Consider the following 25879-nt stretch of genomic DNA (forward strand, 5'->3'; position numbering starts at 1 on the left):
TGTTTTATAAAATCAGAGTTATTTCCCTTAAATATGTGAGTGTAAAAAGTGAAACTGCTGCTTTCTTAAGTGTCTGATTTTATTACATCTCAGGATTTTATGATTCCCAGGGATCTCTGGTTTTCTAATAGCAGTCCCTAAGGCATTAGAAAAAATGCATTTCTGGAATGCATATATTTTGTGAAATGAGGGATAGTATAATGAACAGACTCACACCCAAATAGGAATAAAACCTTCCCTTTCTACCTTCTTTCTGCCATCCCATGCACTGTCCAAGATTGCTCTGGTCACTGCTCCCAGCTCATTCTTCCAAAAGGTAACCCAGCATGGAGAATTTTGTGACACATGTGAAAGAAAAAAGAAACTCGACAATTAACAGAAAATAGTATTCAGGTTATTGCAATCAGAAAAGGGAAGGGAGTCAGGGTTTTATGGGAGCACGGACTCATCAGAGCCTTACGGAAGTCATGAGGAAGGATGGAGATGAACCTTACCTCCTAAGATGTGAGGACACAGGGGTCCCTTGTGGTTAGCCATTGCCTGGAACACAAAGGTCGGGGGTGGGGATTTCCTAATCATTCTTGCTTTCTGGGAGCACAGGGCTTAGACAAAGTTCAGCATTTTCAATGTGGTCTTCTACTATTTTCTTTCTTCTTATTGAAAAGGTCAGCTCAGTAAGTTATACCGCAATCAGTGTTTTCTTCAGAGTGGATGTTCCTGGGACTCTCCTCATTGCTCCTTGTATCTTGCAATTATTGACTCACTTGATTCAGGAAAAAAAAAGTCTTATATCCCATCCTTCTTCATTCCATTTTTGTGATTAGTAAATATAATAATAGCAATAAAAATGATAATAACAACAATGACAACATAACAATAATATGTAACAATTATTGATTGTTTTCTATTTCTACTCTAAGGTCTTTACATGTAATGCTCTATTAAGCCCCCAAAACAATCTAATGGGGATACTGAGACTCGGAGAGTTGAAATAACTTGCATAAATTATTATAGCCAACGTGTTGTAGAGAGTTTCTACTTTATGGGAACACCTTCAAGAGCTACTTGGTAGGTAGCTAAGAGGGAAATTATATTATTCCGTGATTAACATGCACTACTTGTCTAATATAATTTTTAAAAGCAGAGTTCAAGAATATATAAATTTATATGTGTATAAATATATAAAATGTAAGCTCAGTGTGATTCCAATTAAACAGAAGTGTGACTCTGAGTTTGACTTTAAATATAAATCACCAGAATAAAGCATTGTTAATATTCTGATTGTTTTTATTTTATCCATACTTTACTGTTTTTTTCTGGACTTTTGATGCCAAACAAGTGTTGGTTATAATCATAAAACATACAGTGAAACTATTGATACTTCTAAATTTCTAGACTTTTCTACCCAAAATCATTTATTGATCTTTGAAGCTTGCTGTTTTACAGGGAAGAGGGGGGTGGGTAGGGTGGGACTTGAGATGAAAAGAGAGAGCATGACAGCATTTCTGAATACAAATATTTTTATTTCTTTTATATATCTTCTACTTTTATATATCTTCTACTTCTATTCATTCTGAATAACTACACTAGAATTTCCTTTGACTTTTCACATCAGCACTTTTATCTGACTCTCTAACTGTTGCTTTGCAGCACCTCTCTCTCTCCACTCTGTTTCTTACACTGTATCACACTGAGTTTGTGTGTGCATCTTTCTCTCTACCTCACACACACTCTCTCTCTCTCATGTTTTTCTTATTATTTGTTGTAGATATAATTCTAATTTTATCATCTGCCTGAATACACACACACACACACACACACACACACACAAAGGCATCTGAACACTGAAATTCCAGAAACTTGAACTCATTAGTTGTTAGGAAACTATTTCAGAATCTTTTCTCAGAGCCATGGAATTACCAGGATGTATATATAACACTGAAACTCTGATTTAAAATATCAAAAGCTAAAGGCATGACAGTGTTTAGGTAATGATTGATTAAAAAGTAAAAAGAACATTTCACTTGAATCAGTTATCCGTAAATACAATAGATTGTATATTTCTGTTATTGAAATGGCCTGTGTGGAGTAGAAGAGAAATACAGATGTAGATGATGTAAATATCGTGGGGTCGGTTAGCCCAGGGGGTTGGATTCCCTGGAGAGACAGCATAGGTAACTCCTCTGATGGTTCCCTTCTCAAATCAGACTGTCTCCTGCCTTCCTTCTCTAATTACTAGTAATTCCCAGGAGTTCCCAAACCTGCCTTTTAGATTCCACCAGATCCAGCCTTTCTAATTGCAAACTTTCTAGGCTGATTCCAATGTTTCTAAACCCTTTAAGATATTATGACCTATGGATTAAAAGATTCATCTATTAAAATACTAAAACATTGAGTGGGGCTTATAACATTTAATTGTAAAACGGTGATTGTTTCTCAGACTGTGAGCCATTCTAATTCCTAGATCTTTTATTACTTTTCCTATTACAGTCATCTGGATGCTCACTGCCCATCCCATGCCCCTGCTCTGAGTTCTAAGGAAAGGATGTGCCAGCTATTTTAGACTATGTAGTCAGGCTGAATTCTGTTCTTCTCTCCTATTCTGCCCTCCATCATACATTTGAGTCCTTTGTTAAGTTGCCCATATTTGCATACGCTCTGTCACTAAAAGAGTGATTGGTTTTGATCAGTTATGGTTCCAGGATCTACATTTCTACAGGATATCACTATCCTGATCTTGAACTCCATTGCTAAAAGCATTCATAGACCTCCGATTTCTCTGTCCTAACTATTCAGCAGTCCATGTTAGAACGCAACTTTCTGTTTTGTTATCCGGGTAGGGAAGCCTTATTCCTGCAAGAAGCAGGCCTCATCATGAGCACGTGGCTTCTGTCCAGATAAGTCCCACTGAGTAATTATCTGTCACGGACTGGAGGAGAAGCTGTCTTACGCTCTCTAAACCCTCTACTACTCTCCCCATCTTTGCCTCTGAAAATTCAGTGCAAGTTGCAGAAGTAGAGTAGCTTTTATAAGCTGCCAACTTATGGCTAGAGTCCCCTTGATCCTGCACCAACATTCATTACAGAGACCACCTCAACTTCACTGAAAACACAGCCAGCCAGTATATCTCTTCCATTAGAAAACTCTTATCAGAAGAGTAGTAAAAAACGGAGTGAATGTCATTACCCAAATTAATTGAAAATTAGCAGAATTAATGAAACAGAAAGGAAACAGTCTTGTAAATAACACGCTAAATAAAATTTTCATAACCTTTGGAAAAAAAAAAAAAAAATGATGTTAAAGTGGGGGGAGAAGGAAGGGAAAAAAAGAACGAACTATTGATACTAAGATCATAAGCTGTATCACTTTGTGAGAATCTACTTTCACCTAGGGTATTACAGCTACAAGCTTCCAAGTAGGGACATTTTGAAATCAACATTTTATTAAGTGATTCTAAATAAACTTTGAATGCTCTAATGGCACTGATGAAAATGAAGAATTAACTCCGGGGCTTCCCTGGTGGTGCAGTGGTTGAGAGTCCGCCTGCCAATGCAGGGGACACGGGTTCGAGCCCTGGTCTGGGAGGATCCCACATGCCGCGGAGCAACTGGATCCGTGAGCCACAGCTGCTGAGCCTGCGCGTCTGGAGCCTGTGCTCCGCAACAAGAGAGGCCGCGATAGTGAGAGGCCCGCGCACCGCGATGAAGAGTGGTCCCCGCTTGCCACAACTAGAGAAAGCCCTCGCACAGAAACGAAGACCCAACACAGCCAAAAATAAATAAATTAATTAATTAATTAAGAAAAAAGAAAAAAGAATTAACTCCTATCTCGGTACAAATTCATGAACCCACAAGTACCAGGAATTGCCTTCTGTTAGGCACCAGTCAGAGGTAATAAAACTTCATATTGATCAAATGAAGACAGTTACTACTTGTGCTACCATTTCTCAGTGACGATGCCTGCTTGGCTATACAGCAGTCCACAGCCAACTGTCCTACAGTCAGCTCCAGAACTGTTTCTGTTGAAAGGGATGTGTCTGGCAGTTAGTAGACTGAATGAGAAGCTGGGAGGTCACTGTGGCAGTTAGTCCTCTCACATCATGCTTCTACTGTGGCTGGGACAGAGTCTCAGAGGATAGGCTGGCAATACTTTTCCTTTACCCTGTACTGGGTATCACCAGCTGAAGCCAAAAAAAATGTTTTCCCTAGTTAAATTGAAAAATTTCTCTTCCTTAACAGAGAGCCCTGTAAATGCTTTCAACTTGCTAACTATCCCACTCCCCAGTCAAACGTTCAAAAGTCTTCTAGAAAAGAAATGGCTCTTCTAGATCTGTGCCTGCTCATGTTCAAGACTTTTCCCGCCCTCTTTGTAACATGGAATCTGCTCTGAAAGCACCTGGGCCACCCACGGAACAGCTTTTCTATAGCTAAGCTCCCATTATGGCTGTAAGTAATGTTTTATGAGGACGGCAAGTAAAAGTGTGTTTGTTAAGACAAGAATGAGTCTGGCCTATAGTATTTTCTTAATAGCTTTTCATCTGACATTGAGAAGGAATGGTATAGCTAGCTATAAGGTCTTTTGGGGAGATTTTTGGCCTGCTCTCACACCCTACCTGCTGGAGAGGTAGGATGAAGAGGCTTGGTACTGTAGAGTAATACAACAGAGTTAATTGTTTTCCCACTGTAGAGGAGTTTTTAGTGGTACACTTGTGGGTGGTCTGCAAAGGACTGTAACAAACTTATTTTCTACATTATCTTTGTCCTGTGCAACCCCGGTATCAGACCTTCTATGCTATTTAAAAATGAAGGATTTAGGCCAAAATAATATAATAGAAGGGGTTAATAGCTTATGTAAGAGTGTTAATCTCTTCTAAGCTTCCTTGTAAAATAATATGAGCTTTGCTACATGATGGATGAAGACTAGATGAGCTGTATGGAAAAACAAAAATTGCAGGCCTGGTTTGCTCTTGTTGTTGACTTGTTGAGTTCTTTTGTTTTGTTTTTCGTTTTTTTAATGTTGCCTCCGGCAGATTTGCATGTAACATTAGCCTACCAGAAACACACTTTACTACACAGTGGAGAATGTTCTTCACTTCTTTGTTGCTTCGGGCTAACAGGCTGAGCTATTTTGCATTGAATATGTATCTTTTGATCTTGCTTTATTTTTCTCTTGCCATTTTGTTGCAGCTAAGAGCTCATGATAAGGAGAAATCTGTAAGTGAAAACTGCCAAAGGGTTTGAAATGATGAGATTGGATTTACTGGCCAGTGCTCACACTGAGCTCTGTGGGGACCACAGAAGCCCTTTGTAGAACTCAGTGACTGAGAAAGAAATCAGCTTAGACTTACTTAGAGGAAGCATTTACTTAATGAACGATGCATTCTTTGCCCTCGTGTGCTCAGATTCTGGCCTCTAATGGCAGATTTTCTAAAGTTCCTGTGTTGTTACCCTCAATCACAGTATCTGTGATTCAGGTGTTATACAGAGGTAGAGTGATCCATAGGAAATCATGTATCTGAAATTACTTTTATTGTTAGATAACTTTTTATTAAATGCCTGCAGGCTTTTCATGCACTCAAATCATTTCTGCTCTGATATACTTAGAACAGAGAAATTAGACACTCTCACTTCCTTAATTTTATCGTCTAGCAGAGGTATAATTTTAATGTGAAACATCGTGTGACATGGCACTAGGTCGTATCCAGATAGAAGAATGCTCATAAAGATTAAGGGACTCACATTACATTAGAGCAAAAAGGAAGGACATATAAATAAGCTGTTTTCTTAGACTGATTCATGTTCTCAATGCAAAGAGTGTGACAGACAAAAAGATGGAATGAGAAGAAGTGACACAGAAAATATGAACAAAAATAAATTACTTATACCATGCCTATGAGATTACTACATTCTAGTCTCAAGACAGGGTAAATATAGTGCTTAAGACATTAAAGAGACTAACTATTCCACTTCTGAAGAAAGCCATCCACACCACTATTCCTGAAGTTTGAATACAAGACCATATCTTCATGAGCTATAGTAGTTACTTTCTTTAGTAGAGTTCTTTTGGAAAATACTGTGATTGAGGGTAAGAGAAGAGGAACTTTAGGAAATTTCTCCTCAGAGGATAAGAAAGGGCAAGATATAAGAAGCAGTAATATATTATTATCCATTTGACTGAGATAAGCTCAGTTCAAAATCATTTAAAAACTTTTGTTAAAGCTTATCCTTCTCTCATTCTGAATTTTTGGGAAGCTTTGATTGATCCTGATTGCTGATTTGGATATTGACATCCAGAATGAAAATATTATATCTTGTAATAATCAGAGAAAAGAAATGTGGGACAAAATTTACCAATATTAAAGAATGAACATAGTTTTAGATGAATAGCTACATTGCCCCCTATTGGCTGGAAGACTCTAGAATGTAAATTCAATGGCCTCCCAGGCAATAAAGGATCAGTGAAGAAAATTCCATTCTATATACCTCTTTATCACCGTTTCTGGTTGTCTTCTTGGTCATACTATCTTGAAGGAAACAAAAAAATTGCTAATTTCACAGTAAAGTATAGTAGGGATAGAAAAAATTTTAAAGTTCTGTGAGATCAAATTAACCTATTTCACTTGAGATAAATAGTGAGAAAATTGGTTATTACTCAGTCACAGACCCTCTATAAACTCACAGAGATTAGGTTATGTCGCTGAAGGTAGTTAGTTCTCAGTGCAACGTCTGAGTATGGATTAAAAATGTTCATTTGCATGCTTAAATATGAACGTTAGGACAGGAAACACCAACAAGGTAATATCAAGGTTCATACTCACTGGACAAGAGACGAGCCACTGTTATATTTCAAAACATCTTATGTTTTCACTATGCAGCATATTTTCAGAAATTATTTGAGTTACAAAGTTTCGACTATGTGTTTCATTTATTTTTAAGAATTTTGTATTTATATATCTATTATAGTATATCATAGACATATCATTGAAAAGATATTATCATCTCTTCCAGGCAAAGAGAGGCAGAGAAAGCGGTAGCAACAAATGAAGGGAAATCAGATGGCTGATTTAGAAAAGACAAAAGGGCCTCATCCTGCCCCCTTTTTCCTCTTTCAGAACCATGGGGAATAGTAAGATTCTTCCATGTTCAAGACTGTATTAGGAAGAAGACATCTCTAGGAATGTGAGATGAGAGGAGAAAGATTCTTGGTAATATTCATTCATCCGTTGAATGACTATTGAGAGATTTTATGTGTCAGGCACTTTGTATGGCAATAGAACTCAAAGATTGAGAAGACATGGTCTTGTTTCACTCTTAAAATTGTGATAAGAAGCAGAAAAACAAAGAATTAAAATCTAGCACAAGCAGGCAAGCAACTAGGGAAATTGGAGAATGCTTCACAAGGGAGGGTGCATCTGAGATGGATTCTGTGTAGTAAGTATGAGCTTGCCAAATGAAAAAGGTTGCAAAACATACTTTAGATGAAAGGGAAAAAAGAGCTAGGAGGAATGAGATTAGAGTCTGAATAAAGAATAAGATTTGTGGCAGAGAGGGAGTGTGATGTTGAGAGACCAGGCTACAAAGGTAGGTTTAGTTGACTTACACTAATCTATGTGAATTTTTACAAGTAAAAGTGCATTTAAACATGATCAACTTTATGTATGTTCTGTTCTGTATGAAGGATGAATGGTATAGTGGTAAGTAAGAGGTACAATACTGGAGGCTAGAATGTCAGTAGGAAGTGATATTGACAACAGATGAAAAGGTCCCGGACAAGAGTAGTGGCAGTGAGGATGGAGAGTACAGGCTGATCTCAGGGGAAAAAATGTAAAAATAATATTTGATTACAAAAATGACCTGAAGGAGAAAGAAGGAAACAAGGATAGTCTGTGGCTGCTAACTACATAAGCATAAGTGGGTTATGAGCCTGTTAACTAAGATTGGGAATTTGGAAGGAGGACAAAAGTATGATAGGAGATAATGAGTTCCAACTTAAAATACGCTGAATTTGAGGTGCCTTCAGTTAATCTATGTGGAGCAGCTGAGTATGCCATTTAACATTTCAAGCTGGAGGAGGAGCTTCAAGATGGCGGAAGAGTAAGACGTGGAGATCACCTTCCTCTCCACAGATACACCAGAAATACATCTACATGTGGAACAACTCCTACAGAACACCTACTGAATGCTGGCAGAAGACCTCAGAACTCCCAAAAGGCAAGAAACTACCCACGTACTTGGGTAGGGCAAAAGAAAAAAGAAAAAACAGAGACAAAAGAATAGGGACGGGACCTGCACCAGTGGGAGGGAGCTGTGAAGGAGGAAAGGTTTCCACACACTAGGAAGCCCCTTCGCGGGCGGAGACTGTGGGTGGCAGAGGGGGGAAGCTTCGGAGCCAAGGAGGAGAGCACAGCCACAGGGGTGTGGAGGACAAAGCGGAGTGATTCCCGCACAGAGGCTCGGCGCCGAGCAGCACTCACCAGCCCGAGAGGCTTGTCTGCTCACCCGCCTGGGCGGGCGGGGGCTGGGAGCTGAGGCTTGGGCTTTGGTCTGATCGCAGGGAGAGGACTGGAGTTGGTGGCGTGAACACAGCCTGAAGGGGTTAGTGCGCCACAGCTAGCCGGCAGGGAGTCTGGGAAAAATTCTTGCCTCTTTGTTTCGCATTGCGTGAGGAGAGGGGATTCAGAGCGCCGCCTAAACGAGCTCCAGAGATGGGCGCGAGCCGCGGCTATCAGCGCGGACCCCAGAGACGGGCATGAAACGCTAAGGCTGCTGCTGCCGCCACCAAGAAGCCTGTGTACAAGCACAGGTCACTATCCACACCTCCCTTCCCGGGAGCCTATGCAGCCCGCCACTGCCAGGGTCCCGTGATACAGGGACAACTTCCCCGGGAGAATGCACGGCGTGCCTCAGGCTGTTGCAATGTCACGCCGGCCTCTGCCGCCGAAGGCTCGCCCCGCATCCATACCCCTCCCTCCTCCCGGCCTGAGTGAGCCAGAGCCCCCGAAGCAGCTGCTCCTTTAAGCCCGTCCTGTTTGAGCAAAGAACAGATGCCCTCAGGCGACCTACACGCAGAGGCGGGTCCAAATCCAAAGCTGAACAACAGGAACTGTTCGAACAAAGAAGAGAAAGGGAAATCTCTCCCAGCAGCCTCAGGAGCAGCAGATTAAATCTCCACAATCAACTTGATGTACCCTGCATCTGTGGAATATCTGAATACACAATGAATCACCCCAAATTGAGGAGGTGGACTTTGGGAGCAACGATATATATATTTTTTTCCCTTTTTCTCTTTTTGTGAGTGTGTATGTGTATGCTTCTGTGTGTGATTTTGTCTGTATAGCTTTGCTTTTACAATTTGTCCTAGGGTTCTGTCTGTCCATTTTTTGGTTTTTTTTCTTTTATTACTTAAAAAAATTTTTTTTTCTTAATAATTATTTTTTATTTTAATAACTTTATTTTATTTTATTTTACTTTATTTTATTTTATCTTCTTTCTTTCTTTCTTTTTTTTCTACCTTTTATTCTGAGCCGTGTGGAGGACAGACTCTTGGTGCTCCAGCCAGGCATCAGGGCTGTGCCTCTGAGGTGGGAGAGCCAACTTCAGGACACTAGTCCACAAGAGACCTCCCAGCTCCACGTAATATCAAACAGCAAAAATCTCCCAGAGATCTCCATCTCAACACCAAGACCCAGCTCCACTCAATGACCACCATGCTACAGTGCTGGACACCCTATGCCAAACAACTAGCAAGACAGGAACAACCCCATCCATTAGCACAGAGGCTGACTAAAATCATAATAAGGCCACAGACACCCCAAAACACACCACGAGACGTGGACCTGCCCACCAGAAAGACAAGATCCAGCCTCATCCACCAGAACACAGGCACTAGTCCCCTCCACCAGGAAGCCTACACAACCGACTGAACCAATTTTAGCCACTGGGGACAGACACGAAAAACAATGGAAACTACAAACCTGCAGCCTGCTAAAAGGAGATCCCAAACACAGTAAGTTAAGCAAAATGAGAAGACAGAGAAACACACAGCAGATGAAGGAGCAAGGCAAAAACCCAGCAGACCTAACAAATGAAGAGGAAATAGGCAGTCTATCTGAAAAAGAATTCAGAATAATGATAGTAAAGATGATCCAAAATCTTGGAAATAGAATGGAGAAAATACAAGAAACGTTTAACAAGGACCTAGAAGAACTAAAGGGCAAACAAACAGTGATGAACAACACAATAAATGAAATTTAAAATTCTCTAGAAGGGATCAATAGCAGAATAACTGAGGCAGAAGAACGGATAAGTGACCTGGAAGATAAAATAGTGTAAATAACTACTGCAGAGCAGAATAAAGGAAAAGGAATGAAAAGAATTGAGGACAGTCTCAGAGACCTCTGGGACAACATTAAATGCACCAAAATTCGAATCATAGGGACCCCAGAAGAAGAAGAGAAAAAGAAAGGGACTGAGAAAATATTTGAAGAGATTATAGTTGAAAACTTCCCTAATATGGGAAAGGAAATAGTTAATCAAGTCCAGGAACCACAGAGAGTCCCATACAGGATAAATCCAAGGAGAAACACGCCAAGACACATATTAATCAAACTAACAAAAATTAAATACAAAGAACAAATAGTAAAAGCAGCAAGGGAAAAACAACAAATAACACTTAAGGGAATCCCCATAAGGTTAACAGCTGATCTTTCAGCAGAAAGTCTGCAAGCCAGAAGGGAGTGGTAGGCCATATTTAAAGTGATGAAGGAGAAAAACCTACAACCAAGATTACTGTACCCAGCAAGGATCTCATTCAGATTTGATGGAGAAATTAAAAGCTTTACAGACAAGCAAAAGCTAAGAGAATTTAGCACCACCAAACCAGCTTTACAACAAATGCTAAAGGAACTTCTCTAGGCAGGAAACACAAGAGAAGGAAAAAATTTACAGTAAGAAACCCAAAACAGTTAAGAAAATGGTAATAGGAACATACATATCGATAATTACCTTAAATGTAAATGGATTAAATGCTCCAACCAAAAGACATAGACTGGCTGAATGGATACAAAAGCAAGACCCATATATATGCTGTCTACAAGAGACGCACTTCAGACCTAGGGACACATACAGACTGAAAGTGAGGGGATGGAAAAAGATATTCCATGCAAATGGAAATCAAAAGAAAGCTGGAGTAGCAATTCTCATATCAGACAATATAGACTTTAAAACAAAGACTATTGCAAGAGACAAAGAAGGACACTACATAATGATCAAGGGATCAATCCAAGAAGAAGATATAACAATTGTAAATATTTATGCACCCAACATAGGAGCACCTCAATACATAAGGCAAATACTAACAGCCATAAAAGGGGAAATCGACAGTAACAAAATCATAGTAGGGGACTTTAACACCTCACTTTCACCAATGGACAGATCATCCAAAATGAAAATAAATAAGGAAACACAAGCTTTAAATGATACATTAAACAAGATGGACTTAATTGATATTTATAGGACATTCCATCCAAAAACAACAGGATACACATTCTTCTCAAGTGGTCATGGAACATTCTCGAGGATAGATCATATCTTGGGTCACAAATCAAGCCTTGGTAAATTTAAGAATATTGAAATCATATCAAGTGTCTTTTCTGACCACAGCACTATAAGACTACATATCAATTACAGGAAAAAATCTGTAAGAAATACAAACACATGGAGGCTAAACAACACACTACTTAATAACCGAGAGATCACCGAAGAAATCAAAGAGGAAACCAAAAAATACCTAGAAACAAATGACAATGAAAACACAACGACCCAAAACCTATGGGATGCAGCAAAAGCAGTTCTAAGAGGGTGAAAGTGGGGTGTTAAATACAATCCTACCTTAAGAAACAAGGAACATCTCAAATAAACAATCTAACCTTACACCTAAAGCAATTAGAGAAAGAGGAGCAAAAAAAAAAAACCTGAAGTTAGCAGAAGGAAAGAACTCATAAAGATCAGATCAGAAATAAATGAAAAAGAAATGAAGGAAATGATAACAAAGATCAATAAAACTAAAAGCTGGTTCTTTGAGAAGATAAACAAAATTGATAAACCATTAGCCAGACTTATCAAGAAAGAAGGGAGAAGACTCAAATCAATAGAATTAGAAATGAAAAAGGAGAAGTAACAACTGACACTGCAGAAATACAGAGGATCATGAGAGATTACTACAAGCAACTATATGCCAATAAAATGGACAACCTGGAAGAAATGGACAAATTCTTAGAAATGCACAACTTCCGAGACTGAACCAGGAAGAAATAGAAAATATGAACAGACCAATCACAAGCACTGAAATTGAAACTGTGATTAAAAATCTTGCAACAAACAAAAGCCCAGGACCAGATGGCTTCACAGGCGAATTCTATCAAACATCTAAAGAAGAGCTAACACCTATCCTTCTCAAACTCTTCCAAAATATAGCAGAGGGAGGAACACTCCCAAACTCATTCTACGAGGCCACCATCACTCTGATACCAAAACCAGACAAAGATGTCACAAAGAAAGAAAACTACAGGCCAATATCACTGATGAACATAGATGCAAAAATCCTCAACAAAATACTAGCAAACAGAATCCAACAGCACAGTGAAAGGATCATACACCATGATCAAGTGGGGTTTATTCCAGGAATGCAAGGATTCTTCAATATACACAAATCAATCAACGTGATACACCATATTAACTAATTGAAGGAGAAACCCATATGATCATCTCAATAGATGCAGAGAAAGCTTTCGACAAAACTCAACACCCATTTATGATAAAAGCCCTGCAGAAAGTAGGCATAGGGGGAACTTTCCTCAACATAATAAAGGCCATATATGACAAACCCACAGCCAACATCATCCTCAATGGTGAAAAAGTGAAAACATTTCCACTAAGATCAGGAACAAGACAAGGTTGCCCACTCTCACCACTATTATTCAACGTAGTTTTGGAAGTGTTAGCCACAGCAATCAGAGAAGAAAAAGAAATAAAAGGAATCCAAATTGGAAAAGAAGAAGTAAAGCTGTCACTGTTTGCAGATGACATGATACTATACATAGAGAATCCTAAAGATGCTACCAGAAAACTACTAGAGCTAATCAGTGAATTTGGTAAAGTAGCAGGATAAAAAATTAATGCACAGAAGTCTCTTGCATCCTCCCTATACACTAATGATGAAAAATCTGAAAGACAAATTAAGGAAACACTCCCATTTACCATTGCAACAAAAAGAATAAAATGCCTAGGAATAAACCTACCTACGGAGACAAAAGACCTGTATGCAGAAAACTATAAGACACTGATGAAAGGAATTAAAGATGATACAAACAGATAGAGAGATACACCATGTTCTTGGATTGGAAGAATCAACATTGTGAAAATGACTCTACTACCCAAAGCAATCTACAGATTCAATGCAATCCCTGTCAAACTACCACTGGCATTTTTCACAGAACTAGAAAAAAAATTTCACAATTTGTATGGAAGCACAAAAGACCCTGAATAGCCAAAGCAATCTTGAGAAAGAAAAATGGAACTGGAGAAATCAGGCTCCCTGACTTCAGACTATACTACAAAGCTACAGTAATCAAGACAGTATGGTACTGGCACAAAAACAGAAATATAGATCAATGGAACAGGATAGAAAACCCAGAGATAAACCCACACACATATGGTCACCTTATCTTTGATAAAGGAGGCAAGAATATACAATAGAGAAAAGACAGCCTCTTCAATAAGTGCTGCTGGGAAAACTAGACAGCTACATATAAAAGAATGAAATTAGAACACTCCCTAACGCCATACACAAAAATAAACTCAAAATGGATTAAAGACCTAAATGTAAGGCCAGACACCATCAAACTCTTAGAGGAAAATGTAGGCAGAACACTCTATGACATAAATCACAGCAAGATCCTTTTTGACCCACCTCCTAGAGAAATGGAAATAAAAACAAAAATAAACAAATGGGACCTAATGAAACTTAAAAGCTTTTGCAGAGCAAAGGAAACCATAAACAAGATGAAAAGACAACCCTCAGAATTGGAGAAAATATTTGCAAATGAAGCAACTGACAATGGATTAATCTCCAAAACATACAAGCAACTCATGCAGCTCAATATCAAAAAAACAAACAACCCAATCCAAAAATGGGCAGAAGACCTAAATAGACATTTCTCCAAAGAAGATATACAGATTGCCAACAAACACATGAAAGAATGCTCAACATCATTAATCATTAGAGAAATGCAAATCCAAACTACAATGAGATATCATCTCACACCGTCCAGAATGGCCATCATCAAAAAAATCTAGAAACAATAAATGCTGGAGAGGGTGTGGAGAAAAGAGAACCCTCTTGCACTGTTGGTGGGAATGTAAATTGATACAGCCACTATGGAGAACAGTATAGAGGTTCCTTAAAAAACTAAAAATAGAACTACCATACAGCCCAGCAATCCCACTGCTGGGCATATACCCTGAGAAAACCGTAATTCAAAAAGAGTCATGTACCAAAATGTTCATTGCAGCTCTATTTGCAATAGCCAGGACCTGGGAGCAACTGAAGTGTCCCTCGACAGATGAATGGATAAAGAAGATGTGGCACATATATACAATGGAATATTACTCAGCCATCAAAAGGAACGAAACTGAGTTATTTGTAGTGAGGTGGATGGACCTAGAGACTGTCATACAGAGTGAAGTAAGTCAGAAAGAGAGAAACAAATACCATATGCTAACACATATATAAGGAATCTAAAAAAAAAAAAAGAAGAAGAAACAATGGTCAGAAGAACCTAGGGGCAAGAGAGGAATAAAGATGCAGACCTACTAGAGAATGGACTTGAGGATACGGGGAGGGGGAAGGGTAAGCTGGGACAAAGTGAGAGAGTGGCATGGAGATATATACACTACCAAACGTAAAATAGATAGCTAGTGGGAAGCAGCCGCATAGCACAGGGAGGTCAGCTCGGTGCTTTGTGACCACCTAGAGGGGTGGGATAGGGAGGGTGGGAGGGAGGGAGATGAAAGAGGGAAGAGATATGGGGACATATATATATGTATAACTGATTCACTTTGTTATAAAGCAGAAACTAACACACCATTATAAAGCAATTATACTCCAATAAAGATGTTAAAAATAAAATAAAATAAAATTTCAATCTGAAGAAGTATAATTAAAGCCAAAAAAACTGATGAAATATATGAAAACTACTCCATGAGGCCAGGAAAGAAGAAAAATACAATCCTGGAGAACAACAGTATATGAAAGGTGAGTGGAGAAAGTGGGGCAGATTATGCAAATTGAGAAATAGCAGGAGATTTAGGAGGAGAGACAATAAAATGAAAAACAGGTGGTGAATAGTGCTGAAAACTATGATGTGATTAAATAGGACAAATACTTAAAATAAATCCATTGGATTTGGCAATTAGCGGATTAACAACGTCATTCTGAAAGTGGTCTTGATAGAGCCAGATGAAGGTGACGTGTCCATGAAGGAGAGTGGCTATTAATCAATGTAATATTGACTATTGATATCAACATTATGATTAATATGAACATAATTGATATCAACATTATGTGAACTATTGATTAGTCAACATAATCCTTGCTGCTATTCAATTCAGGTTCCTGAGCACATACAGAGATTTCAACAGAGTTCCTGGTGCCGTGTCAAAAGGTTTTGACCATAAATGGTGATAAGTAATCCAGAAGAAATAAAGGAACTATTTCAAAACAATGCTTTATTAGATTTAGCTCTTTCCCTTTCTCTGCCTGTCTTTTCATTTGACAGCCATTTTTTGAGAGTCACTGTGAGAGAAAATGCCTCTTCTATAATACAGTCTCAAAGCTAGAGTGCCCCAGGGACAGAGAGGGTGGGAAAATGGAATACAAATGCTCTGAGGCTAAAAAGATGGTGCTTTTGAATCATAAGGGTCTTTCTAGAACTCAGAATGTGACCTTCACCTTGTAGCATCTGTGGCTATCTCTTTAACTCAGGCTGGCTGCGAAATTTCAGTTAAGTTACACAGTGAATTTAGTAGCACAGGAGGTGATGGCCTTTGGCTTTTTCTCTCTCCCAAGTCCAGACACTGGTTACTTCTGCTCACCTTTACTGCCCTCCCAGGGTCAGTGCTTTATTAGGCTGGGGATTGTAGTTGCAGATACCATTCTCCAGTTTGAGTAGGCTGAGCTCCTTCCAAGACCTCTCCCAGGTTAGCTTTCATCTCAAACTCATCAGCTCTTGCCTTCATGCTCGTTCTCTTGCTGACTTCTGAAGCTCTTTCTCATCACCTGATTCCAAGTCCCATTCATGTCCTGATTGTTGTTCAAGGAGAAGCAGGCCTTCAAGGATAGGTTTATATGAGGGGAAAAAAGGAGGGCTAGGGAAAGAAGAAAAACCACAAAAACAGTTTGTCCCACGAGGGTGAAGTCCTCCTCATATCACTGTCCTTTGGAAGAATGTGCTGGAGAAAAAAATAATTTTGGAGACAAGGAAACATAGAGGTGATGTGTGGTGGAAAGTGGGTGATGGAAAAAGCAAACATGGAAGTCAGAAAAATCCCTATGATTATAATTCTCCATGTAAGAACTGTCCTTGTGATTTATAAGCATTCATCAGTGATCCATCGGCTTCTTGTCAGCCAGGGGAGGGGACTACTACATTTCCTTCGCCTGAGATGGATCTGTTTGATAATATGTGCTCCTTCAATTTGCAGCTGCTAGAGGCCCCTATTTCACATCTGAATCCACAAAGTACATTTAAAAAAATTAAGTCCTGTTTTGTTCCTTATATTTATCTGACTTTATTTCTTTTATGTCTACCTCTACCAGTAAAAGCAATGTAGACAGCAGAGCCCTTTTCTAATGGTAGCGCTGAGACACAGTCTCATTGTCTTGTTTATTCACTTACATACTTACTATATGTTAACTCTGTTATATCATACATGCTATATCTATCAATTGTCATATCTTAGAAGGCATAAATTTGATCCAAATTATATCTAAATGCATGTAATGGTGAGTCATATTATAACTTGATTCTGCTCCAATGATAATGTTTACGTAATGTTGTATATGGTAAAGCTATAAAGTAAGGGGCTGGCTTTTCAAGTGAGACTTCTGGAAAATAGTCTCCTGACTTTATAGCCATCCATGCCTCATACACCAGAATGTTCATCCTAAGTGCATTATAATTTATTGTAAGCACTTTCATTTCTCCTTACTGATGGAATGAGACAAAGAGTAAACCCTTTGTGGTACAAAGCACATTTTTTTCCTTCGAGAACTTAGCATATTTTTTATATTTACTTTGTAATGACTCAGAAGGCAACAACATTTTCTTTAAATAGCTGTGGAGTTGTTTTTAATTGCATAGTAAATGAAATTTTTAACTAGAAATCGGAGCCAGGATCCCAAGACTAATTTTATTCTTTCAAAGGTACAACTTAAAGGCAGGTTTTTCTCCTAAGTGAGAAAGATTTTTCACAGAGAACAGAGACTCATAGCAAGAATCAAAACAAAAGCAAGCTTTCAAATTACTTCTCATCCTCACTCAACCAAGTGGGGAGGAAAGAGGAGAATCCACAGTTCAAAGGAGAGTAAAGGGGTGTAGATTCTTACTACTTCAGTGAGAGTATAACTGCTATTCAGGCACTGAGAAGGAGGAATGAGCCTTGTTCTTGCAACTGGGGGTCCACGTAGCATAGAGTATGCCTCATCTAATCTAGGAGGAACCCAGATTCTGCCCAACACATCTCAGCAGATCACAAAGTATAGCATGGACCCGCTGTTGTCCTCTGTCCAGGCTACCCTGAAGAGAGAGCCTCGTGTGGGTTCTATCTGATCACAAGTGGTGAGGCATTTAAGGCCTGAGCTCCCTAGGCACACGTATGCCACAAATCCTCTAAGAATGTTCCAGAGATGGCATTAGAGCTTCAGTTTACACGGCGGCACTGTAACATGCTGCATCACTATCCTGCTTTCAATTGCATGCTTATGGGCTTTAGAGGACCAACTATTGCCCAGAGGGACCAGACACAAGAGAACCTAGGCCCCTAAAAGGTGGTTTCCCTTGACATACCTGTTATTAAGCAAGAAATTGAATTAAACAACAATATCTGGAGATTGCTGAATTTAGCCCCAAAATGGGATTTCTACAGAACAAATGTCCAAGATTCAAATTATGAAAAGTAATGGGCACAAAAATGTATTAGGCTCTTCCAAAGCTCACTGGGTACTCTTAATACTTTAGCCTGTTTAATAATCACAATCATATGAGAAGTAGTAATTATTCCTGTTTTGCTGAAGAAAAACACTGAAGCTCTTCAGTAATAGTGGACCCATTTAGGGCCAGGCACTGCTCTATATGTTTAAAATGAACCCATTTAAACATTACAACTGGGTAATTGAATGAAAATGAAAATGAAGTTTTCGTTTTGCAGATGAGAAAACCCAGGCCCAGAGAGGTTAAGCAAGTGTCCCAAGATCACAGAGTAAGTATGTGATGGAGCTAGAATGCAGAGCAGGAAACCAGCTTCTCAGCCTAAACTTGTAACCACCCACCATGCTACATTTCTCACTAAGTAACTTGCCTAAAGCTATTAAACTGCAGAACTCATGGCTTTTCCACCCCACCACTGAAAAGAAAATGAGGAATCTCGAGTTATGGTGTGCTTAGGGTGATGAGTTATTTTCTAAAGGGATCAAGACTCTTCAAAAGAACCTAGAAGAGCTGTTTCCAACCTCTTATAAATGTTCCTGGAACTGATGGGAACTCCAGCTGTGACTGGGATAGAAATCAGTTTTCTCCTGGTCCCAGTCTCAAATTTTCCTTTTAGAATTTTTGTCTTCCTCTTTTTCATTTTCTGTGTAACTGTAGAGATGATACAGTTGATGTGGCAGCCAGAGAAGCACAGATTGTCCTAGAATTGACCTTTGAGATGTACTCAACTCTTAATTTGGTAGTCTGCTCCTCCTCTACTTGCCCCTCTCCTCACCTGCACCATCTGCAAGGAATATGTGTTTATGCTCCTTCAAGAATATGAACCTGAAAATACAGAGCAATACATACATCATACATATGCATATATGAGAATGCATATATAGCTGGACAAGGTGCTCCCTAGTGATAATAAGAGACAAAAAGCCTGTCTAGGGAGTACTTTTTATTCCACGAATGACACAGTACTCCACGAATGACACAGACTGTCCTGGCTTTACTATTTGCCACTGTGGATTTTTTGTTTTTTGGTTTTTTGCTCATATAGATGATGAATTATTCTAATAGGTAGTAACCCAGTCGCAGAAAGGGTGCTTTGTCAGTATAGCACATGCAAATAACTAATGCAAATTGAGAATTTAAAGAAATACATGGTTGATCTGATACATATTTAGTGTATGTCATTCTATACAGAGATAAAGTTTTTGAATGATTTGAATAAATCACTATTTTCCTTATAGCCATCCCTGTATATGACTATTTCCTTTTTATCTACCATACTCTACCATGGGAGAGTATAAGCATAGATATTGTTTTACATCTTATGAAATGTTTCAATGTACGTCATGTCATTTTATTCATAGAACTACACTAAGATTAGTTCTGAGAGGCTGGGGAAAGTATCATTAGCCTCATTTTATTTATGAAAGAACTAAGATACAGAAAGGCTAAATGACTTACCTGTTTTCCAACAAGAAATAGACTGAAGGTCAGAACCCAAATCAGTTACCTTCAGGAACTAAACAGTGTATGTCTTTTACCCTAACATGCCATCAATGCTATGCAGATTACTGAATCATAGTGACCAGCAATAGATTCACATGAATCGGACTCCTGTGCCTTACTACCTCTGTGTTCTCGCCCTTTTGAACATCCATCACTACTGTGTGTACATGTATACGTGTGCATCAGGGGCTTGTACATGAATGTATACAAAGGACCTATGGTGGGGGAGATTATCCTATCATATAGATGCTTTCATTGTTAAATGCTGTTAATTGGACTAAAATTCAGGATGAATCTAGGAAAATAAACCATCATGAACCTAGGATCAGTTTCTACCTAAAGAAGATCTAGTTTAAGAGAGCAGACATGCACAGGGATAAGAGAACGAGGCCAAGAGAACAGGCAATGGTCAAAGCCAGAAGTCAAGTCTGAAAAGAAGTAGAGATGGGAGCAAGGCAGCTAGAAAACTGAAACTTCTGCTTGCAGGAAAGGGAAGCAGGAGTGCCTGAGGGTCAGCAGTGAAGCCCCACAATTCTCTTATTTCTTTCTGAGTTTAATCTTAGAACGTGGTAATAAAGCAGAGATGATCCAAAATGTTTGATAATTCAAAATTCTTTAAATTTGCCTTTTAACTAATTTGGTGTTTTTTAATATGTTTGCATATGTGTTGCTAGACTTCATTATACTTAAAATAATATGATTAAGTCAGACTAACGACTTTTGACTCAGGAGAATTTGGGATATTTCTGATAATTTACTGCATCCTCTGCTTAGAACGTTTCCTGATGCCACGCTTTAATGCCAGGAATGTACCACATTAATTTCCAGACCAAGTGTCTTTCCTTCTAGAGGGAAATGAGTCTATGTTAGTTTTGTTGATTCACTAAGGGTTTTATTTGTAGGGTTAAAGTTATAAAGCAAAAAGCATCAAAATAACGGGTCAGCACACTCCTGAAGACTTCCTTCCCATCCATATCTTGAATCAATCCACATCTTACAAAAGAGAGAGAATCACAAATGTGAAAAAAAATAGTAAAAGTTAATTTAAAAAAAATAGCTTTTCTATGAATAAAGGCTAATTATTTCCTTAAAAAGTCAAATTTGCCCCAACTGAGTTGATTGTCCCTTACCTGTCCTAAGTATTACTGACCCATTTTTATACATGGGGAAAAAACCCAAAACACTAAGGTTAAATGATTTCTCCAGCATTAATTTAGTAAGGAACTAAGTTATAGCTTTCTCCTGTACTATTAACAATGTACAAGGGTATAGTGTTATATAATTCAGATTCTAAAACACAACAAAGGGGCATGATTGATTAACTACTAACTTACAGAGTACCACTAGACTTCATTGTAGTGTCTGTGTCATGAACTTATAATTCAAGGACTTTGCTGGTGGCAATTGAGTCCTTATAAATTAAGAAGCATATGCTTATGAAAAAACAGTATTGCACTGTAGATGTTTGACCTATGCTTCCGGATATTTAAACCAAGAGACCAAGGTCTAACTCGGGGTTTTCGACTTCAAACCTGCCAGCATTTTAAATGGGATACGTCCTTGTTGTTGGGCTGTCCTTTGCATTGTAGGATGTTTAGCAGCATCCTTGGCCTCTACCCACCAGATGCCAGTAGCAACCTCCCGTTTCCGGTTGTGACATTCAAAAAAATGTCTTCAGATATTGCCAAATACCGTCTGGAAGTACAGATTGCCCGCAGTTGAGAACCAGTCATCTAACTGTTCTTTCTTAATTTAAGAAACAAATCTCTCACCCATCCAGTCACACTTTCCCCAGTCCTTATAATTAAAAAGTATGAAGATAGATAGCTGGTGAGAAACTAAGCAAAATGTATTTATTTGTTATTCATGAATAAATATCAGATTATACTCTTAAGAAGCAGAGGAAAGTTTGGATAAATTCTAATACTAACTTGTTCCATTTTTAGCAGCCAGTAATGCTTGTTAAAAATGAGATGTATCTAGTAGCAGTTGAACAGGATTAATATCTGTTAGATGTGTATCACTTACATCAAGGATATACTGTCAGTAAATATGCGATTAAGCTATCTATTGGTACACACCAAATTTAGCATTTCTTTTATGCCTCCAATTATATTAATCATTTTGGAAGCATAATTCCCAGACTTAATGCAGTACGAGTGGAATTGTCAATGTACCTATTTGTATAAGTGTGCATAATATACTTGGTGTAAAGTACTCACAGAGATCCGATGCTTGGGATTTTTATGGGTGCATTGATTTTTTGTGACAGTTTTATGGATTCAGACATACTGAACAGGAAAGTTAGAAATTTGTTTGCTTGACTTTCCTGTTATTTTTTTAAAGCTGATTTTTTTTTAAAAAATCATAGGTTCATGGTTAAGTAAGTAACCCACCTGATATTTGTGGGTTCATGATTAAAGTGGGCAACTCACTAAATGTTTATCTAGTGCTTTACACGTCTTTTCACCGTTTTTAGTGTGTGATATAGACTATTTAATTCCCAGGAATGATCTTTCTTCACTGGGAACAATTTTTTCTCTCCTTTGATTTCATGTTAATGTCACACTCAATAATTCTCTTTAAATTTTCCTTATGTGTCTGATAGTTTTAATCATTACTTAAGAAAAGTTAAAATAGTTATCACCTATCCTGCACCTGTTAGATAATTAACAAATATTTGATAATTGATCTAATAATAGTTTGCTAAATACAGTTGATTTATTCCACATTTCAGCGAGTGCCTACTGTGTACACGGTGGGTTATGCTGTTGGCTCCATTAAGGTTCCGTAGGTGAATTCTTGAGGGTCACTCTCATTAATAAACTCATGAGGAAAGTTAAGTACAGACAACTAATTCAGTGTGGAGTATAATGGGATCATAAGAAGGAGCCAAGTAAAAGGATGGGACACTTATCAGAGGAGATTTCCTGGAGAGGTGACACTTGGTATTATATCCCCATGTCCTCAGCTGCCTGCCAGAAATCCCACCTAGAGTGGATGGTCATTCTCTGCCTTCTCCTCTTGGCACCAGCACCGACTCTCTTTACCATGTAGTCCTTTCTAAATCCTGGAATGATTTGCCTACCCTGAGCTCCTGAAGGAAACATTCTATTAAATCCAAACAACACATAACAATATAGATTTAAAAAATTTATCTCTTTATCCTTTCCCTGCTTTGGCCAAAGCTGACTTTGAAGATAAAGTCACTAGGTATTTAGTTTTGAACTAGACTGTCTGGTACTGAAGCAGCATTGTGGGTGAGGGATAATTCATTCCCATCTTACGATGGTGTGGCGTGAGAATTCTCATTGACTCCACAGGCATGCCTAATGCACATTTAAGCCACTTGCCTTCTAGATACAAGCTCATGATGCTTATTGGCCAGTCACTGCATGCTGGAACCTGGGTCTGCCTTTAATCAGCATTTCCTCATTTCCGAATAGCTAGACATCTGTGACTACCCTATATGACTGGTTATTTCCATTTAACAAACAAAAGTGCTACACTTTTGTGTAATTGAGACTATACTTTGACTCTGACCATCTTTTTTCTTATGTGCACTTCTTATGGTTTAAAATCGTTGCCACCTTAAATCAAGATTTAAACATTTTTAATGTTAAATTAATTCTGAAATTGTGAGACTTTTTGCTCATTTTTCAGTATGAATGTTCTAGCCATGTGGTAGAAAGATTATTTTCTAGTTTAGAGAGTCAACACATTTACTCTGAACTATTAACTACTTAAAAAAAGAACCTTTAAATATCTGGAGGAGTGGTTTCCTTTTGAAAAATACTACATTGTGCTCTGGTGCTTGGAGTTGGCTAATTATGTTGAGTTAGTAAAAAGTGTGAGTGTATGTGTGTATGTATATATTCTAGTGTACCTTTCACTTATTTGGAAGTAAAAGAGAAATTACAAAAAATAAATATGAATGAAACACAATGTAAAAATAAGATGTTATGTAGATTATCACAGCAAAATTTCCACATTACGTATTGTTTTGGTACATGCATTTTTATGGGTCTGGCAATTTTGCTGAAATCGTCAATTGCTTCTTTACATAAGATAGTTCTGAACTCTCTCAGAGAATCACTCCGAATAATGATCTATGTGATAATTACAACTTTTCCAGAGGCAAAAATTGCTAAAGTGTCCAAAAGACCCTAAAGATTCAACTTAGAAACTCTACCTTATACTGATAAGGAAATTTGCCCAATTCATTAGTGGATGCTGTAAGGAGTTGGGATGGGGAGTGGAATATAAGTAACCATATGTCCTATTTCTGCATATATGACACTGTTAGTTCATATGACAGGCATTTACCAGGGTCTATTTTACAGCAGATTAGTGTTTGGAGGTACCATAATGAATAAGACAAAATCTCTCTTTATTTGATATATAGGCTATATTTATGTAAAATATATTATATTGTATTTTTTTCAGGATGAACATGTTAGAGCCTTATTCCAGGCTAAACAGCATTCAAGGTTCACCTCTGTGCAATAGCATACCTAGTTACTGCTGTGTTGTGCTGTGTAGATGATAAAAAAAATGCAAGGGTAAATGTGATAGAAGACTTAAAATGCATTTACGGAGAGAAACTTCCATTTTCTCAGTAGAAAAGAAAAACACAGGAGACCTACATCACCAACTTTATTTACGATCTAGAAGAAGACAGCAAATAATCTATTAATTGATTCATAACTGAGTCTAAGTTGAGAAGTGCCGCAAATACCACCAAGGACAGAGACATGACGCCACCAAAGAATAGAAGAGGAAAAGTAAAATTGAGTCTGGAGAGAAGCAGCAAGCGTCCATAAAGTTAGCTTTGCCCTCCTATTTAGAGTTTCAAATTATCAAACATAATTAATCTCAATAATATCTGCATGGTAGAAAAACACATATTGGAGATAACTAAATGATACCTTAATCCACCTATGTTTTTAAAAAGCAATAGGTGGAGAAGAAAAGAAAGACCTGTATATCATGGTACCCAAGTAATTAAATAAAATTCTCATGTTTACTAAAATATGCAATTCACCCAAAACTAATGGAATAAGGAGGCCTTTTGTACCATGGGTGAGGTATTTTTAAAAGGTTCGTCATTTCTCCTTCTTTTAAGAGAGATGAGTTGACCTCTATGTCTTTACAGTGGTCAAGCTGTGGATCGTGCATCCACTTCCTGTGCGTGCATGACTGTTCAGACCTGAGAGAAAACTTGGATTGGACTTGGTTTGGAAAATACAGGGGAACATGGTGTTTTAATTGTTCTGCTGTCATGCTCCTGGCTCCTTCTGTCCATCCCTCAGGCCCCAGAGTACTGAGCAGCTGGCTTTGCAGCTGTGAACAGGGTCTGAGACAATCTCCCCGTGAGGCAGACATAAATCTTGCCAAAGGGTTACAGAGAGAAGTTTTTTGCTTGATGTTTCCATTTCCAGATTCTTGCTAGAATTGAAGGAGTATGGTTTTCTCCATTAAACCCTTTTAGGTTTCTAAAATAAGTAGTTATTCAAATAAATATTTATTCCTTCATGTTTCTTGGAAGAAGAACTACAAAATTAGTTTTTTCATCTACCATAAAAGATCGAATTCATTCTATTGTGCCAGAAATGCTGGTAGCAAGCTGTCTTGCCAGCAGGCAACCTACTGCCCTCAGCAGATGGAACCAGACTTAGGCAAGATGATACTAGCTTTGATTTTCTTGATACAATTCCTATCTACTTACCCTTGGACCTGCTCACACACTTCTCACTCCTGGGAGTGGGCATTCCAAACTTGGAAAGATCAGAAGCAAGCTCTGAAATTCAGTCTAATTCCTACAATGGTGGGGCATAACTTGAATCTACCATCACATAAGCCTTTAGGAAATACTAATGAAAGAATAAATGCAGTTCAAAACTGAGTAAATATGCCACATTATCAATTGTCTAATTCTCAAAGTTATTTAAACAAATGGAGTTCTGTGTGAATGACCTTTTCCGAGACAAGAAGAAGATAATCCAGTGGGAAGTCAATATCCATTTAACTTTATTTTCCTGCACTACTCGTACTGATTGTTTATTGCCACACTGGGTATAATATAATGGCATCCATCCATTGGATGGTAAT

General features: G+C 38.3%; 1 protein-coding gene across 4 annotated transcripts in view; it reads left to right on the forward strand.

Annotated features, from left to right (window-relative positions):
- LOC118894312 (limbic system associated membrane protein) overlaps positions 1-25879 on the forward strand; it is a 633564-nt gene that overhangs the window by 332083 nt on the left and 275602 nt on the right. The gene's annotated exons all lie outside the window — the stretch shown is intronic.

Source organism: Balaenoptera musculus, chromosome 4 (assembly GCF_009873245.2).
Source record: "Balaenoptera musculus isolate JJ_BM4_2016_0621 chromosome 4, mBalMus1.pri.v3, whole genome shotgun sequence".
NCBI lineage: Eukaryota > Metazoa > Chordata > Mammalia > Artiodactyla > Balaenopteridae > Balaenoptera > Balaenoptera musculus.